Source organism: Triticum urartu, chromosome 6A (assembly GCF_056163025.1).
Source record: "Triticum urartu cultivar PI428250 chromosome 6A, HENAU_Tu73, whole genome shotgun sequence".
Lineage (NCBI taxonomy): Eukaryota > Viridiplantae > Streptophyta > Magnoliopsida > Poales > Poaceae > Triticum > Triticum urartu.
In genome coordinates this window covers 485,588,094-485,605,149 of record NC_141878.1, presented here as the reverse complement: position 1 = coordinate 485,605,149, position 17,056 = coordinate 485,588,094, and the positions used below count along the sequence as shown (strand labels likewise).

Below are 17,056 nucleotides of genomic sequence, written 5' to 3'. Positions count from 1 at the left end.
ATGACGATGCGTGGTCCGGGCATCTTGAGCTTGAGATAAGTGTAGTGTGGCACCGCATTGAATCGAGCAAATGCGGTTCGTCCGAGCAGTGCGTGGGAGCCGCTGCGAAGGGGGACGATATCGAAGATTAACTCCTCACTTCGGAAGTTGTCCGGAGACCCGAAGACAACCTCTAGTGTGATTGAGCCCGTATAGCGGGCGTCTATGCCTGGTATGACTCCTTTAAAGGTAGTCTTTGTGGGCTTGATTCGTGATGGGTTAATGCCCATTTTGCGCATTGTATCCTGATAGAGCAAGTTGAGGCTATTGCCACCATCCATCAGGACTCGCATCAGGTGGAACCCATCAATTATTGGGTCCAGGACCAGTGCGGCTGAACCGCCATGATGGATACTGGTCGGATGATCCCGGCGATCAAAAGTGATCGGGCATGATGACCATGGATTAAATTTTGGGGCGACTGGCTCTATGGCATAGACGTCCCTGAGTGCGCGCTTGCACTCCCTCTTGGGGATGTGGGTAGCGTATATCATGTTTAGTGTTTTGACCCGAGGAGGGAACTTCTTCTGCCCCCCCGTGTTCGGCGGCCGGGGCTCCTCGTCGTCGTCTTTGCTTTGCGATCCCTTATCCTTGTTTTCGGCATTTAACTTGCCGGCCTGTTTAAAAACCCAACAATCTCTATTGGTATGATTGGGTGGTTTGTCTGGGGTGCCATGAATCTGGCATGGACGATTGAGTATGCGGTCCAGGCTAGATGGGCCTGAATTGTTCTTTTTGAACGGCTTCTTCCGCTGACCAGGCTTAGAGCCACTGAATCCGGCATTGACCGCCGTATCCTCGGTGATGTCGTTGTTATTTCGATGCTTGTACCTATTGCGTCGAGACTTGTCGTTGCTATTTTTAGCTTCAGGGCTGCCGGCATCACTTGCATTGTTTTTGCTACGGCATCCGGACAGTTGACTATCTGGTTCTTTTTAGTTAGGAACCTGGTCCAAAATTTCCTGGCGGACTCTCTGGGCTGTTGAACTATATGGCTTAAGTCATCGGCGTTCGGAGGTCGAACGTATGTACCTTGGAAGTTATCAAGGAAGGCTTCTTCCAAGTCCTCCCAGCTGCCGATGGAGTTTTCGGGCAGGCTGTTCAACCAGTGTCGTGCTGGTCCTTTGAGTTTTAGGGGGATGTATTTAATGGCATGAAGGTCATCGCCGCGGGCCATATGAATGTGGAGAATGAAGTCTTCGATCCATACCGCGGTGTCTGTGGTGCCATCATATGATTCTATATTCACGGGTTTGAACCCTTCTGGGAATTCATGTTCCATGACTTTGTCGGTGAAGCAATGAGGGTGTGCGGCACCTCTATATCGGGCCGTATCGTGACGTAGCTCTGATGGCGTCCGTCTACGGCTTTCAGCCCGCGCATGACTAGGTTTGTCATGTCCGAACAGATGGTCGTTGTCGTGTGTCGGGGCACGTCCTCGCGATCTGTAGATCGATCTGGTATGTCCTGCTTTATTGTTCAGGTCCCGTCAAAGGTCATATGTATGACCGTGAGCTGATTTACCTCTGCCTTTGCGATGAGGCGGGACGGCCTGGTGTTCGTCTTGAGTTGCCGCTTTCTCCCGGCCACATGGTGGTCGGTCAGCCGCATTGCGCGATGGTGGTACGTGTTCCGGCGCCTCGTCGTCGAACTGAGATAGTAATTTGCGCTTCGGGTAGCTTTTGGCCGGGCGCTTGAGGCCGTATTCTGCTAGGAGCCAGTCCATTTATCGTTGAGCAGATCTTGGTCAGCTTAAAGCTGCTACTGCTTCTTTTTCAAGCTCCTTGCAGTGGCTATTAGCTGGCGCTTGAAGCGCTCCTGCTCAAGAGGTTCCTCAGGCATGATGAAATCCTCGGTGCCGAGGCTCGCCTCATCCTCGAAGAGCGAAAGATAATTATTGTCCTTCGAGTCCTTGTGCGTGGCCTGTTTACCAGGGATAACCTTCCTGTCTTCTCGCTCATCCTGTTCGGTAGCTGCGTCAACAGGGTCTTCGTTGTCTTTGGCACCTTCCGGAGTGTTATCTTCTCCTGTGTCGATGTTGCTATCTTTACTGTGGCGTGACTTAGAGCGGCGCCGCTGACGTCGCATTTCGATTGTATCTCAGGAGGTTTGTCCTCAACTGGATCTTCTTTGTCATCGCCGCTATTCTCCTTTGGTGCATCCACCATGTATACATCGTACGAGGAAGTGGCCGTCCAGCGTCCGGTGAAGGTGGGTCCTGGGCCTCTTCTTCTCTAGCATCGTCGTCCATACCGTCGATGTCGTCGGAGCCGTAATCAAGCATGTCAGTTAAGTCTTCGACTGTGGCTATGAAGTGGGTGGCGGGTGGGGAGCAAAATTACATGTCATCAACTTCTAGTTCGAACCGAATATAGTCCGGCTGTGAATCCCCCGCTAAGGATAGATTTTTTAATGAATTCAGCCCATCACCCAAGGGTGAGTGCCTGAAGATGTCCGCGGCGCTAAATTCGGCGATCGATAACCGATCATGCTCGACATGCGCAGACACGCATAGTTCGGAACTTATAACCGGAAACGAGTCCGTAGCTCCGGAGACACAGATGTTGCTCGAGGTTAAGTCCATGTGCGGCTCCAACGCCGTGGAGTCTGCGGCCTCCGTGGCGGGGTTAAGCTTCCTGTCGTGGAGTTGACATGGCAGATGTCCTAGAGCCAGGACTTAGTCGTAGGGCCATCACACTAGGAAGCTTGAAGGGGTTAATCGGGACAAAGGACACGAGCGAGTTTTTATACTAGTTCGGCCCCTTACGATGAAGGTAAAAGCATATGTCTAGTTGGGATTGGTATTGCTGAGGTTTCGATCTCCAAGGGGCTCAACTCGCTGGCTTGGTTATCGATCTGGTTGTTTCTTGCCCTAAGACGCCGCCGGGTCGTCCCCTTATATACACGGGTTTACGCCTGGCGGCCTACAGAGTCCCGGCCGGCTCATAAAACGTGTCCGGCTCGGTGACTTCTTTTACATGCCTTTCTCTACAAGCCTTTCTTTACATAAGTCGGTTTACAATGTTGGGCCTTAAGCCGCCTTTGGGCTTATTCCTTTTACAATCCTTAATACCCTATCACCTTGAATATTACTGGGCTTCTTTCCATAACCCGCCATTGGGGTTGACCTGACCCCTCCTGGGCGGGTCATACCTGGTAGCTATATCCCCAACATTAGGCCCCAGGTTGACTTTGAACTTTGTTCCTTGTCAATCTTCAATACTTAGATGAAATCCATCTTCTTCTGTCTGAAAAACTCTGTAACCCGCCGTGACGTCATCTTTTGAAAACACAAAAAACTTTCATGACGTCATCTTCCAATGGACCTTTTATCTTTAATGCTTCCCGAGAATCGAGGCGTCTATATAGCTGGATAACCATTATTTGGTTCTCCCTTGATTTTCGTGCTAGTCTGTTCGCATCTTGTCCTTATAAATAAGCTTGCCCCGGCCTCCCTCATTCTTCTCTCTCTCTCTCTCTCTCTCTCTCTCTCTCTGTCTTCTTCCTGTCGCTGCCTCCCTGCTTCTCGAGCTCCGCCGCCGCCGTAGCACTCACCGTTGCCCTCAACGTCGGCCTCTGCACCACCCTGAGTTCATCCAGAGAGATGCGGCAACTCTTCGCAGTAGATATGCATCTCGTAAGTTCCTTCTTTCTCACGCATCTAGATCTGTATTAGGGTTGTGAGTTCATCAGTGTTCTTCGCTTGTTCATCACGGATCTTCTTGTAGTTCTTCTTCCACAACTTCTTCTGATCCAAAAAAGAAATATAACTCACGCGGTAGTTGTTTTCGCGTCCATTTTTTATATCAGTAGATTCCTTTTTCCTGTATAGATGCTTCATTATAGCTGACGAACTCATCTGTACTGGATTTTTAGGTCTAGAATATTTTCTTTTTGGGACAGCCATTTGATCCAAAATAATAATGATAGCTTGGTGAAACTTGTTTACGCCAAGACTTAGGTGGATTCACTTTCTGAAAGAATCTGTATTCATGTCGGCTTACCGCTCCGGATTTCTTTTCCTTATATGTCATTAGCCCTTAGTTAAGACACCGTTACTTGTTTTACATCTTCATCCTTTAATTGTTAATCTTGTCGTAAACTGAACCGGCATGTTGTTTTTTCTTTTTCAGTTCCTTGCACATCATGCCATCAAAGACACCCACCATCTGTAACTGGGTCCCCTCAACCATAACTGAGGATCATTTAAAAGAGTTCTTCCTCATTGGGTTTCTGCCCTCAAAAACCGTCATGTCTTATCGTGCTCCTAACCCGGAAGAAGAACGACCCAATCCAAAAGACGGCGAGGTGATTATCTTTACTGACCACATGAACCATGGCTTCTCACCGCCCGGTTCAAAGTTCTTCAGAGAGGTCCTTCACTTTTTCAAACTCCATCCTCAGGACATTGGGCCCATTTCCATATCTAATATTTGTTACTTCCAAGTGCTCTGTGAGGTATATCTTCAGCAAGAGCCGACTATAGAACTGTTTAGAGAATACTGCTATCCGAACCGGCAGAACGAGTGCACCAACGGCCTTAGCTTAGAGCTTGGAGGCATCTCAATTCAGCGCCGGCAGGGTGCTGTCTTCCCTCTCATAGTTTTACCAAGTCACCCAAAGGACTGGAACCAAACTTGGTTTTAATGTCAGGACATCTCACCAGCCAACGAGAAGCCACTACTGGGTTACCGCCCCGATCGTCTTGACTCCAAGTTCGCACTTCCAGATAAACTTACTGTTGCTGAATGCAAGAGGCTGCTTCCATCCATCAGAAGAATCAACGCTTTGTTGGGGAACGGTTTAACCGGAGTTGATCTGACCCGCTGCTGGATCTCATGGCGGGTTATTCCATTAAGCCACCGGTCAAAATTGATGTATGAATATGGTGGAGGCCCGGACGATTCTCTTCGTCATAGCCCGGTTCAATTAACCGAAGAAGACATTGTCTCAATGTCAAACCTTTTGGTGAATGGGAAATATGAAGACTGCAACATTGTTGGGTTAAATCCCTTCTGTAAACTTAACACTGTACCAAAAGTAAGGATATTCTGATCTTGTTTCCTTTGTATTTTGCCTAGCCGTATCGTTTAGAACTGATCCTTCCTCTTGTCTTTGTAGGCCAATTCTGACTTTTGGAAAGTGAAATATGACCATGAAGCTGCCAAGAAGGCGAAAATCGCCGCCATGAATGCCAAGAAAACGACCCGAAGATCGAAGAAGAAAAAGAAGACCACTGCTGAAGATTTGATGAAACTTGATGACACATCTGACTCGGAGGTAGCCCTTGATTCCCTTGGCCAATTTTTTAACAATCTTATTGACACTGATCCTTACCAGGATGACACTGGGGCCAGTCAGGCTGGGGAAGCTGAGGTAACTATTGTTTCCTCCGACTCAGAGCCCTTACCAAGACACAAAGTTCGACGAGTGATCCGTAAAGTAATGTTTTCTAACCCTTTAGCTCACTTGGATCCCAACTTTCATTTGAAAAAACAGCAACATGAAAGCCGCCGTGAAGCTAGGTTTGAAGATGAACCGGCTATCGTCCTTCAACAAACACCTCAGAAACGTCCAAATGAGGTTTACTTATCTCTGTCTTTAACTCTTCTTAATGGATCCTTCTCCTTGTATTTCCGTGAACTCTTTTTTATTCTTTCAGGAGGTGTCTCGTTCCTCTGGCGACTCTTCACAAACCCAATTCCCGGCTTTCAAGACTGCTCCCGGGTAATCATTAATCCTCCTTTCTTTTGGGTTGTTCAAATTTATCTTTATACTGACATTCCTGCAACATTTTTTCTTAGCGGTCAAGCTAAATCAAAAAAGGGAAGGCAGCAAAACCAGCGGAAGGCCCACCAGTGCTGGCATCTGACCCGGCTAGGCCGCCTTCTCCATTAACTGACGCTCCAGAAGACCCGCTTGTTGAGGATATAACCTCTGAGGGTAAACTGCCCAGGAGGGGCCGATTCACCTTTAGCTAACCTGAAGCCCAAGGAAACCCAGAAGATGGCGCTTTACGGATGAATCTTAGAGGCCCAGAGCCCGCAGGCGATTTAGGGCCCATGATAGTAAACCGCCATGATTGTATAAACTTGCATTGTAAGATAAGAAAGAAGAGACCGAGGCGGACACTTGTATGAGACAGCCTCGGGACTCTGTAGACCGGCCGGGGTCCTCCTGAGTATATAAAGGGGTAACCCGGCGGCGGTTCAGGGATAGAGAACAACAACTCGAAGCCAGACAAAGCGGATTCACTCCCTGGCCTTCGAAACCCCAGCAATACCAATCACAACTAGACGTAGGCTTTTACCTTCATCGAAGGGGCCAAACTAGTATAAAACTCTTGTGTCCCCTTGTCCGGTTTAACCCCTTCAAGCTAACCCGTAGCGATGACTCCACGACTAAGTCCTTTCATGAGGACATATGCCGTGACAATTCCACGACAGTTGGCGCCCACCGTGGGGCTATCGCACGATGGTTTCGAGTTCTTGAAGGGCAGCTTCGATGGACTTAAGGGATACGCTGTGGGCCGGATGACGAAGAGTCGCCGCGGCAAGCTCTACATCGACAACGCAAGATGGGGTCCCGAGGCTGATTCAATCGAATACGGGTACCGGGTCCCCTTTGGTGGGATCCACATCTTCATCGGCAAGATCGGCGAACCGGCCCCCGAGCCGGACACCTGCACCAACATCATCGAGAGGGCTCGGCGTGCAAGTTCTTCACCGGTTCAGCCTGAGGCAAGGCATGTTTTCGTAGGTGTCGTCCATGGTTCGGGGTACGAGGAGGAACCGGTCTCCGATGGAGAAACCGTAGTCCGCAGCGGTGACGAGTCTTCCGGAGAAACCGAATCGCTCTACCAGTTGCACGATGACCGGATTGAGGGAGGATCCGAGGGCAACAGTATTCCGGATTCCCCCGGTCTGCCAAACCGGGACGCCATCTTCATGGCCGACACACGACCGGCGCCTCATTCATCTACCGCCGCAGCAGTGCTCCCCGGTTCAACGACAGCCACGCCAGCAGGGGCAGGAATCTCGGCGCCGCCTCCGGCCCAAGTCTTGTCTGATTTGTTCGATGCTCTAGCGGCACTGATGTCCGCGGAGGTAGACGCAGCAGCCAGGGATCAGCACGATGTGGAGATTCTAAAGGTGAAAGATCAGATAGCCCAGGCTAAAGCGGACCTGGCAACAGAGAACGCCAGGATGGCCACAGAGCGGGCCGAGTTGGAGGCACAGGCTTATCGGATTAGACTGGATCAGAATGCCTCAGAAGAGGTCATGAGAAGAAGGTACCGATCATGTCTCCCGTCGGTTTATGAGCCGCAGAATCTTTTCAACACCCCAGGTGCAGGAGCTGGTAACCAACCCGCGCCAAACCGGGCGGGGGCACCGGAAGCAGGAGCGCCGGTTCAACCACGCGTAACAGACCTGCCTCGCCAGAACAACGTTGTACCATCAACGCCGCCCGGGCATTATTCCAACCCATTGGATAATATTGTGGCCGCCGCTTCACGCCTGGCGGCCCTCCCAACCGACGGCGAATCACCAGTTGCAGTGGAAGCGCGTCGGGCCAGGGATCTCCTTCAGACAGCACTGAATCAACAACAAGCGTATTCACACAGCCGTGAGAGGATTCATTCCACTCCCCGTCCAAGCCGGAGTTATAGCAGACACGTGGAAGACGAACCGGCCGTATCCAGTAGTGCACGCCACCGAAATTCACCGCAGGGGAACAACCCGGCCCGGGGAGGTGCTAATGCACAAGACGTTGTGGACCACGGCCGCGCACGACGAGAGGCCGAGTTGACAGCTCGACACGAAGCATGACAACATACTCCGGTTCACCCCACTGCCTCCGTGGAGCCAGGGGTAATGTTCAGTTCCCTGGGGGTACCATGTTTAACTCCCGCATTGCGTAACGTGCGATTGCCCAAGGATTTCAAGGGACATCGTAAGGTACCAAATTACACCGCCGATTTGCAGCCAGAGGCGTGGGTAGAGAGCGATGAGATGGCAATGGAGATGTTAGATGTGGATGAGGCGGTATGTGCTAAATATTTCACCATGATGTTGGAAGGAACAGCTCGCACTTGGTTGAAGAGCTTGCCGACCAACTCTATCAGTTCATGGGCCGAATTAAAGCGCCGGTTTATCCAGAACTTCAAGGATATGTGCAAGCAGCCGATGTCAATTGTGAATCTGGCCGCTTGTGTCCAAGAGGAAGGGGAATCCACGACCCATTGGGTTAAAAGGGTCTCGGCGATTTTACATTCATCAGATCGTATCAATGCAGACACCGCAGTGTTAACGTTAGAGGGCAATTGCCGCTTTAAGCCATTGAAACAGAAGTTTGGAAGGCTCAAATGTCACTGCAACGACATGTCAACACTCATGGCCGCTTTGGTTAAGTACGCCGATTCAGATAACACCAAGGATCCGGATTCAGAGGAGGACAAACCGGAGAAGGGAAAGAAGAACGGCGGTGCAAAAGGGCAGCACCACAACCAAGGAGGCCATGGGAATAACGGTAAGCGTAAAGCGGATAATTCAGATTTAGTGGCTAACACAAATATGCAACGTCGCAAAGGTAAACCACCCCAGTGCGGTGGAGGAATGAATCTGGAGCGTTTGTTTAAACCAACCCTGCCCGAAGCATGGAACCAAGGAGGTCCCTTCCACACATCTTTGGAAGGATTGTCACATAATGAGGGAGTTCAAAAATTCTGATCTATATCGGTACGATCAGGATCCACCGGGCGGTTCAGGCCCAGGTTTCCACGGGGGCGGCGGTTCAAGCTCTGGATTTCAGAACAACCAGGGCCATCAGAACAACCATGGTAATAACCAGCAGAATAACCAAGGGAATCAGCCACAGTCAGGTTACCAGAGTCACCCCAAGTAGTTGAACAGCGGACAGTACCATGTGTCACTACCAGCCTGTGCAAGCGGGATCAGAAACTTCACAAGAGGGCAGTCAATACTGTTGAACCGGCCGTACCACATTATCTACGATGGTCGGAGCAGCCTATTGTGTGGAGCAGAGAGGATCACCCACCCCGGGTTGAAAATCCGGGCCAACTAGCCTTGGTGGTAGCACCTCAGGTAGGGGGCTATAAGTTTACCAAGGTTCTGATGGATGGAGGGAGCAGTATCAACATCCTGTACTATGAGACTTTCCGTCGCATGGGGTTGACAGATAAGAATCTTAAACCGTCAAACACTATTTTTCATGGTGTAGTACCAGGTAAATCGGCATACCCTGTAGGGAAGATTGCTTTGGAAGTCGTGTTTGGAGATGAGCTTGATTCCAGGTCTGAGACTTTGACCTTTGAGGTGGTGAAAATCCAGAGTCCATATCACGCGCTATTTGGATGGCCGGCTTACGCAAAATTCATGGCAAGACCCTGTTATGTCTATCTACAGCTCAAAATGCCGGGTTATAAGGGGACGATCACAGTACATGGGAGTCGAAAGATTGCCTTGGATTGTGAGGAAGGTGAAGCGGCCTATGCTGAATCGGTTTGTGCCACAGAGGAGCTGAAATTCTATAAGGACAATGTTGATCCGGCGGACATGACCCCTCTGAAGAAACCTACGATGGAGCATGACCCAGCCCTGACGTTCAAACCGGCTAATGAGACTAAACTCGTTGACTTCGTCCCTGGTGATTCATCCAAGCAGTTTAGTATCAGTACAAATCTGGATCCGAAATAGGAAAGCGCGCTCATCGAGTTCATCCGTGAGAACCGGGACATCTTTGCATGGAAACCTTCTGACATGCCAGGTGTACCGAGGGAACTCGCTGAGCACACTCTAAATATTGATCCTAAGTTTAAACCGGTCAAGCAGTACCTTCGCCGCTTTAAAGAAGAAAGACGCAAGGCCATCGGCGAAGAGGTAGCCCGGCTACTGGCAGCTGGGTTTATTGTCGAAGTGTTTCATCCCGAATGGTTGGCTAATCCGGTGCTTGTTCTTAAGAAAAATGGCACTTGGCGTATGTGTGTGGACTACACTAATTTGAATAAAGCTTGCCCAACAGATCCTTTCCCTCTCCCGCGTATTGATCAGATCATTGATGCAACGGCGGGTTGTGAGCGCCTGAGTTTTCTGGATGCTTATTCAGGTTATCATCAGATTAAGATGGCAGTTAAGGACCAGGAGAAGACAGCCTTCATCACTCCCTTTGGAGCCTTCTGCTATGTTTCTATGCCTTTTAGGCTCAAGAGTGCCCAAGCAACCTACCAGCGTTGTGTGCAAAATTGTCTTCACAAACAGATCGGGCGTAATGTTCATGCCTATCTGGATGATATTGTGGTGAAATTCAGGAAGCAGGAAACCCTGATAAATGATCTCAAGGAGACATTCGACAATCTTCGGGTTTACAAGATGATGCTCAACCCGGACAAATGCGTTTTTGGTGTTCCGGCAGGCAAACTCTTGGGTTTTCTTGTGTCTAATAGGGGTATTGAGGCAAATCCGGAAAAGATCAAAGCAATCAGATCCTTGGCTAAACGGACGTGTATCAATGATGTTCAGCGTCTGGCGGGCCGGATTGCAGCCCTCAGCCGATTTATCAGCCGTTTGGGAGAGAAGGCGATTCCCCTGTATCAGATGTTGAAGAAAACAGATAAATTCGTCTGGAGTGATGCCGCCAATACGGCATTCGAGGAATTGAAGCGGCAGCTAGCTGAACCGCCAGTCCTCGCTGCTCCAGTTGATAATGAACCTCTATTGTTGTACGTGGCTGCCAATGCCCGAGCGGTCAGCGTGGCGATTCTGGTTGAGCGTAAGGAGGCCGGAAAAGAGTATCTGGTTCAACGACCAGTTTATTATATCAGTGAAGTACTGATCGAATCAAAGCAAAGATATCCGCATTGGCAGAAACTAGTGTATGGAGTTTTTATGGCAAGTAGGAAACTCAAGCAATATTTTCAAGGCCATCCTATCACAGTGGTTAATTCTGCACCCTTGGGCGATATAATCCAGAATAGAGAGGCAACTGGCCGGGTTGCGAACTGGGCGATCGAGCTTGGTCCCCATGGTTTGAAGTATACGCCTCGAACAGCCATCAAATCTCAGGCGCTGGTGGATTTCATCAATGATTGGACCGAGTTACAGGCACCAGAGGACAAACCGGATAATACATACTGGACCATTCACTTTGATGGATCCAGGCAGCTGGAAGGCTCGGGGGCTGGGGTTGTCCTCACTTCCCCTCAAGGAGATAAGATTTGTTATGTTCTCCGCTTAATGTTTCCTTGTACTAACAATGCAGCAGAGTATGAGGCCTTGCTCCACGGCCTTCGTGTAGCTAAGGAAATGAACTTAAGCCGGGTTCGATGCTTTGGAGATTCTGATCTGGTGGCTCAGCAAGTTTCTGGTACTTGGGATTCTAAGGACCCACTCATGGCGGCTTATAGGCGCGAGGTGGATATTGTAGCAGTTCACTTTAAGGGTTATCAGGTGGAGCACATCGACCAGCGCAAGAATGAAGCAGCAGATGCTCTAAGCCGACTGGGATCTCAGCATAAGCCGGTACCACCCAATACCTTTCTAGATATTTTGCATAACCCATCTGTAAAGTTGCCTACAGAGGAGGATTTAGCTGTTCCTGATCCGGAGGCCCAATTGGTCGCCGTTTTACATGCCACTCCGGATTGGACGGTTCCATATTTGGCGTATCTGAACCGGGGCAAATTGCCAGAAGACGAACTTTTCACCAGACAGATAGTCCGGGGGTCCATGTCTATGGTTGTTCACAATGGCGAGTTGCACCATTCTAGCATTTCAGGCGTATTCCAACGCTGTGTTTCTCCTGAAGAAGGACAATTCTACGGGAAATCCATGAAGGGGATTGCGGACACCATGCTGGCTCAAAGTCCTTGGTTGCTAAAGCTTTCCGACACGGGTTCTACTGGTTGACAACTCATTCTGATGCAGAAGACTTGGTAAAGCGATGTGACGCTTGCCAGAAATTTTCACGTCGAGCTCATGTTCATGCTCAGGAGTTATGCATGATCCCCATCACTTGGCCGTTTGCTACTTGGGGGCTTGATATGGTTGGACCCTTTAAGCGTTCTCAGGACAAGAAGACCCACCTGTTGGTGGCGGTTGACAAGTTCACCAAATGGGTTGAAGCGGAGCCCGTCAGTAAATGTGATGCAGCCATGGTGGTTCAATTTCTCAAAAAAATTATTTTCCGTTTCGTCTTTCCACATAGCATCATCACAGATAATGGTACGAACCTTTCTAAAGGTGAGATGGAGGAGTTCTGCCAACGAGAGCACATCCGGCTTGATGTAGCGTCTGTGGCTCACCCCCAGTCTAATGGTCAAGCTGAGAAGGCGAATCAGGAAATTTTGAAGGGTATCAAGCCTCGGCTCATGGTCCCTTTGAAGCGGACGCCGGGTTGTTGGGTGGAAGAATTACCATCTGTGTTATGGAGCATAAATACCACCCCAAACCGATCTACGGGATATACACCCTTTTTCCTGGTCTATGGGGCTGACGCTGTCCTCCCAAGTGATATTCGTCACGACTCGCCCCGGGTCGCGAATTATGTTGAAGCGGACAATGAGCAAGCACGCCAAGAGGCGCTGGACCTGTTAGATGAGAAACGAGACATGGCTCTGGCTCGGTCGGCAGTTTATCAACAAGACCTGCGGTGTTATCACAGCCGCCGGGTTAAGACAAGAACCTTTCAAGAAGGCGATTTGGTACTTCGGCTCATTCAAGACCAGACTGATATGCACAAGTTATCCCCACCTTGGGAAGGGCCCTTTGTGGTCAGCAAAAATCTGCACAACGGATCATACTACCTCATTGACGTTCGAGAAGACTCGCGTAGCTCTGAGGAGGAGACCCGGCGGCCATGGAACATAGCTCTCCTACGGCCTTATTACACTTGAAGCCACAGGCTTTTCGTATGTACATATTTCAACAATGTATATATATTATGATCAATATAATAAACCGGCATCCTTGCTATCAAGCAGGATCTCCGTCATTTTTTCTTCAAATATCTGTTAACTTGGTGGCTTCAGCTAATAATGCAAAGTACTACCTTTTAGCCCGGCTACCACGCCACCATCTAGCCGGGGAGCTTCACACCCACGGGGCCAAAGAGAGTTTGTTGCATACCACAACTCAAACATAGGCACCTGGCGAGCACAGCTCAAAAATATATCACATGGGAGCTTCTGCTTGCAAAGCGGAGTCCTGTCCATTAATCCGGCTATCACGCCACAACAAAGCTTGGGAGATTCACACCCAAGGGGCCAAAGAGAGTCTTGTTGCTACGCACAACTCAAACATAGGCACCCATTGAGCACGGCTCACAAAGTTACTTGGGGGCTCTTTGTGTCAAATACCAAAGAGTTTGAAAGGACCCTTGTAGCCGGGTATCGACCCACGGCTTGGAAGCCTGGTGTATTCACCTAAAACCCCGGGTTAACCTGCCTTCATCAAGTAAGCCACTCCTATCCAGGTAATCCTGGCACGACCCGTCGAACGTTTGACAGTTACTCTCATTGAGACCCTGAACTTGTCAAAGTTAAAACGATGATTGGTTAGTTGGAGGGCCATCTTAAAAGGCTTTGTCAAAATGGTTTAACTCAGTGGCCTGGCAGCCCATGAAAAGCCTCAATTTGGGCCTGGCAGCCCTTGAAAAGCCTCGACCATGGTTTTTGTTTGCTTTTTTGCCAAGTTTTTGTTTTTCGTAAGGTCTATGTTAAACCGGAGTTTTTTAACCCGGTATGGCTTACGGATCTTCTGTTAAGGCATACAATTAAAGGTAACCCGACATCCTTCAAAACCGGTCTCGCTTTGACACTTTGTCTCCAGCCATCGACCGGTGTTCGTCACAACCCGGCTCTATATCATATATATACTAACATGGCACGGTGGAGGTTGGGTTTTCACCCTTCTTCAAATCACAATTGGTAAACCGATAGTAATGTTTTGTATCACAGGTATGATTTATTATTGCTGCAACCATAGTTGCTTACCAAGTTGTGTTGGGTATTTTGACCCGTCCGGTGGTAAACCACCTGGACAGATTTTCCTTATGCAGACACAGGGATTGCATAATATTGTAAAAATACATAAGCCAGTACTGAAATTCACATGACAAATCAAAGCAAGGTGTATCCCAGTGCACGATGGCAACGGATCAAAGTATTTTTACTAGCCTATTACAAGGCGCTTGAAGGCCCAAAATATGGTGTTTCCAGAAGAACAAGGTTTATCGAGCATGACTATGATTGCCGGATCAAGTTTCATTACCATGTTGATGCGAAGTTGATGGGTCATCTGGTGTCGGCTCAGCCTCCTCCTCCCCACCTAGCGGCTGGAAGTTTGTAGTGGTCCAATCAATCCGGGTTAAGGCCTGAAAGATAGCTTCTTCACTGATAAGTTCTGACGGATCAATGTCAGGGGCATAAGTGTGCTTACGGATTCCTGGAATAAGATTTTGCGCCTCCGGGATGACAGGTTAACCCGTTTGTTGTTGGCATCATAATAAGACCGGTGAACAGTCAAGTTAGCATCCCTTGTCACTCTTTTAAGGGCTGCATCATCAAAATCTGCCCCGTTTTCTTGTGTGCTTGGAAAGCCTTTGGCAAGGTCAACCGGATCCAAATCAGCTATCCATGCTTTGGCTCGGGTAAGTGCCAACAAAGCGCCGGCCCTGGCAGCAGATCGCTTCACCTCTTCTAGCTGTGCTGGTACCATGGATAGCCTTGTCAGAGTATCCTTGATCAGTGTTGGGGCCGGATTGTCATAGGATGCTGCGCAGATAACCCGTTGAGCACCGGTGTATAGTTGTTCCTGGAGAGTATATGCTGCTTTCAGCTTCATCCGTACATCTGAGCCCAGATGAGTAATGCGGCTACCTGCAACGGTTTAAGAATTTTATATTTCAACCGGCACCTTACAAGATGGATATTTCAGATGCCTTGCTAGGAGTACTTACCAAATACTGCGGAAGTCATGGCGTTCACTTGACGCTTTAACCCAAAAAGCTCTTCTGCCACCGGTTTAAGAGCAGATTCGGCATCTTCAGCCCGTTTTAGCAATGTACCCTTCTCAGTGTCCCAGTTGGCACGTTCTGTCTTGAATTCTTCCTTCAGTCGTTCTATGGAAGTTAAAGCAGCTCGAAGTTCATCTTTGGCTTTATAAGATTCTTCTTGATGAGATTTGATACTCTCTTGAAGATCAGCAATCTGCGTCCGTTGATGGTTTATGTCAGCCTGCCAAAATCAAGAGGAGCATTTCAATATTTTATCAAAAGTCCCAAGCATACAACTGGTTCTACACTTGGCACCTAGGGGCTAATGCGGGTTGTTTCTTTCTTACTGCTTATTCAAAGTCCCGAGGATTCATACAAGTTTCAATCCTGGCACTTGGGGGCTAATGCGGATTAATTCTTTCTTACTGCTTATTCAAAGTCCCAAGGATTCATACAAGTTTCAATCCTGGCACTTGGGGGCTAATGTGTGTTTGTGCAAAAAACTTAAAAGTCAACAATGTGCAGTTTGAAAATTCAAAGTCCCGTTTTGTTTTTACAAGCTAAACCGACCCTTGGGGGCTACATGATACAAGGCAGTGAAAATACAAAGATAAGGAGGAAAATGTTTACCTCATAACGTTCCTTCATCAGATTTACCAAGTCAGCCTCATTGTCTCGCCTTGTATAAAGCCGGTTCAAGAATCCGGAATGAAGATCCTGGGCAGAAAGATTAGCATATTTTGACATATCAGTTTCAGTCTTCTTCTTGCCCATTGAAATAAACTCATCCTTGGCGGTATGTTTTGCCAAGATAACTGGATCGCCCGGAGCGGTATAAGCAGTGCCAGTAATAATAACGTCATCGTCTTTGGCTGGGCTTGGCGGATTAGCACTTGACTTCAGTGGATCAGCAACCAGACTTGCAGGTATAGCATGTGGACTTGAGGTATCCTCATGTATGGCCGGATCAGCTTCCAGCGGATCAGCATTGACGGTTGGCTCTGGCGGGACAAAATCATCCATGAGATTATCAAGATTTTGATCAGGATTTTCAGGAGCTTTCTTCGGTTCAACTTCACTGGTAGGGGCACTGGCAGGGTTGTCAGAATCGCGATTTTGTTATACGATTCTACGACTTTACGATCCAAACTAACCCCTCTGATTCTACGACTTTAGTTCATAGAATCTACGTTTCTACGATCCTGATAGTGAAGATCCTACGATTTGCGATCCTACCACCGGAGCTCCGATCCGATTCAAAATCGCGATTCTGACAACCTTGGGAACTGGTCTTGGCCTTCTTACTCAAACGAGCTTTAGCACTAATATTAAAACAAGGATTAGCATGGTTAACCGAGTTATGAAAGAGAAGGGAAGACTGCACGCTTACCCAGGGACGGTTTTCAGTGGAGGCAGCTGAGTGGTTGATGAACCGCCAGATGAATTAGAAGATGCCTGATAAATTGAATCAGATGAATTGAGAGGGCATCGGAAGAAACCTTTCAAGAGATAACGTTTTTCAGGAGAACAAGCAACCTCTGGACGACGTTTCCGGCTTGGGGTATGAGGTAAACCGGAAGAAGTGACCTATTGACCACTGTGCCGGGTTGTGCGATGCCCTTCGGTTTGCTGTGTCTTCAAAGAAAGTTTTTGATCCAAATGAGCAACAGGGTGAGAGCATTTCACTTTCCGAACTGCACGGCGAAATCGTTGAATCGGCACAAGTTCTGGGTCAGAAAGACTAATTACCTCAACATGATCTGCATGGCTGGCTTCCGCATCATCCTGGGAGTAATCATTATCAGTAAAATATATGGATAGAAGTCAAGGGAGTCAAACTTTACCTCTTTAGCCGAGTCATCAACATCTTCTGGCGGTTCTGAAGACTCAGCAGTTTTCTTTTTAGTAGCTCTCTTGATGACCTTGGTCTTACCATGAGGAGCCTTAGCTACTTTGTCTTGAGTTTTCCTTTTCCAAAAGGAGCTACTGGCCTATGGGATTGCACAAA

At 48.7% G+C, this 17,056-nt stretch overlaps 1 pseudogene; it reads right to left on the bottom strand.

Moving 5' to 3' along the window:
* Positions 1 to 14,420: 14,420 nt before the first annotated feature.
* LOC125516853 (uncharacterized) overlaps positions 14,421 to 17,056 on the bottom strand; it is a 75,992-nt pseudogene continuing 73,356 nt past the window's right edge.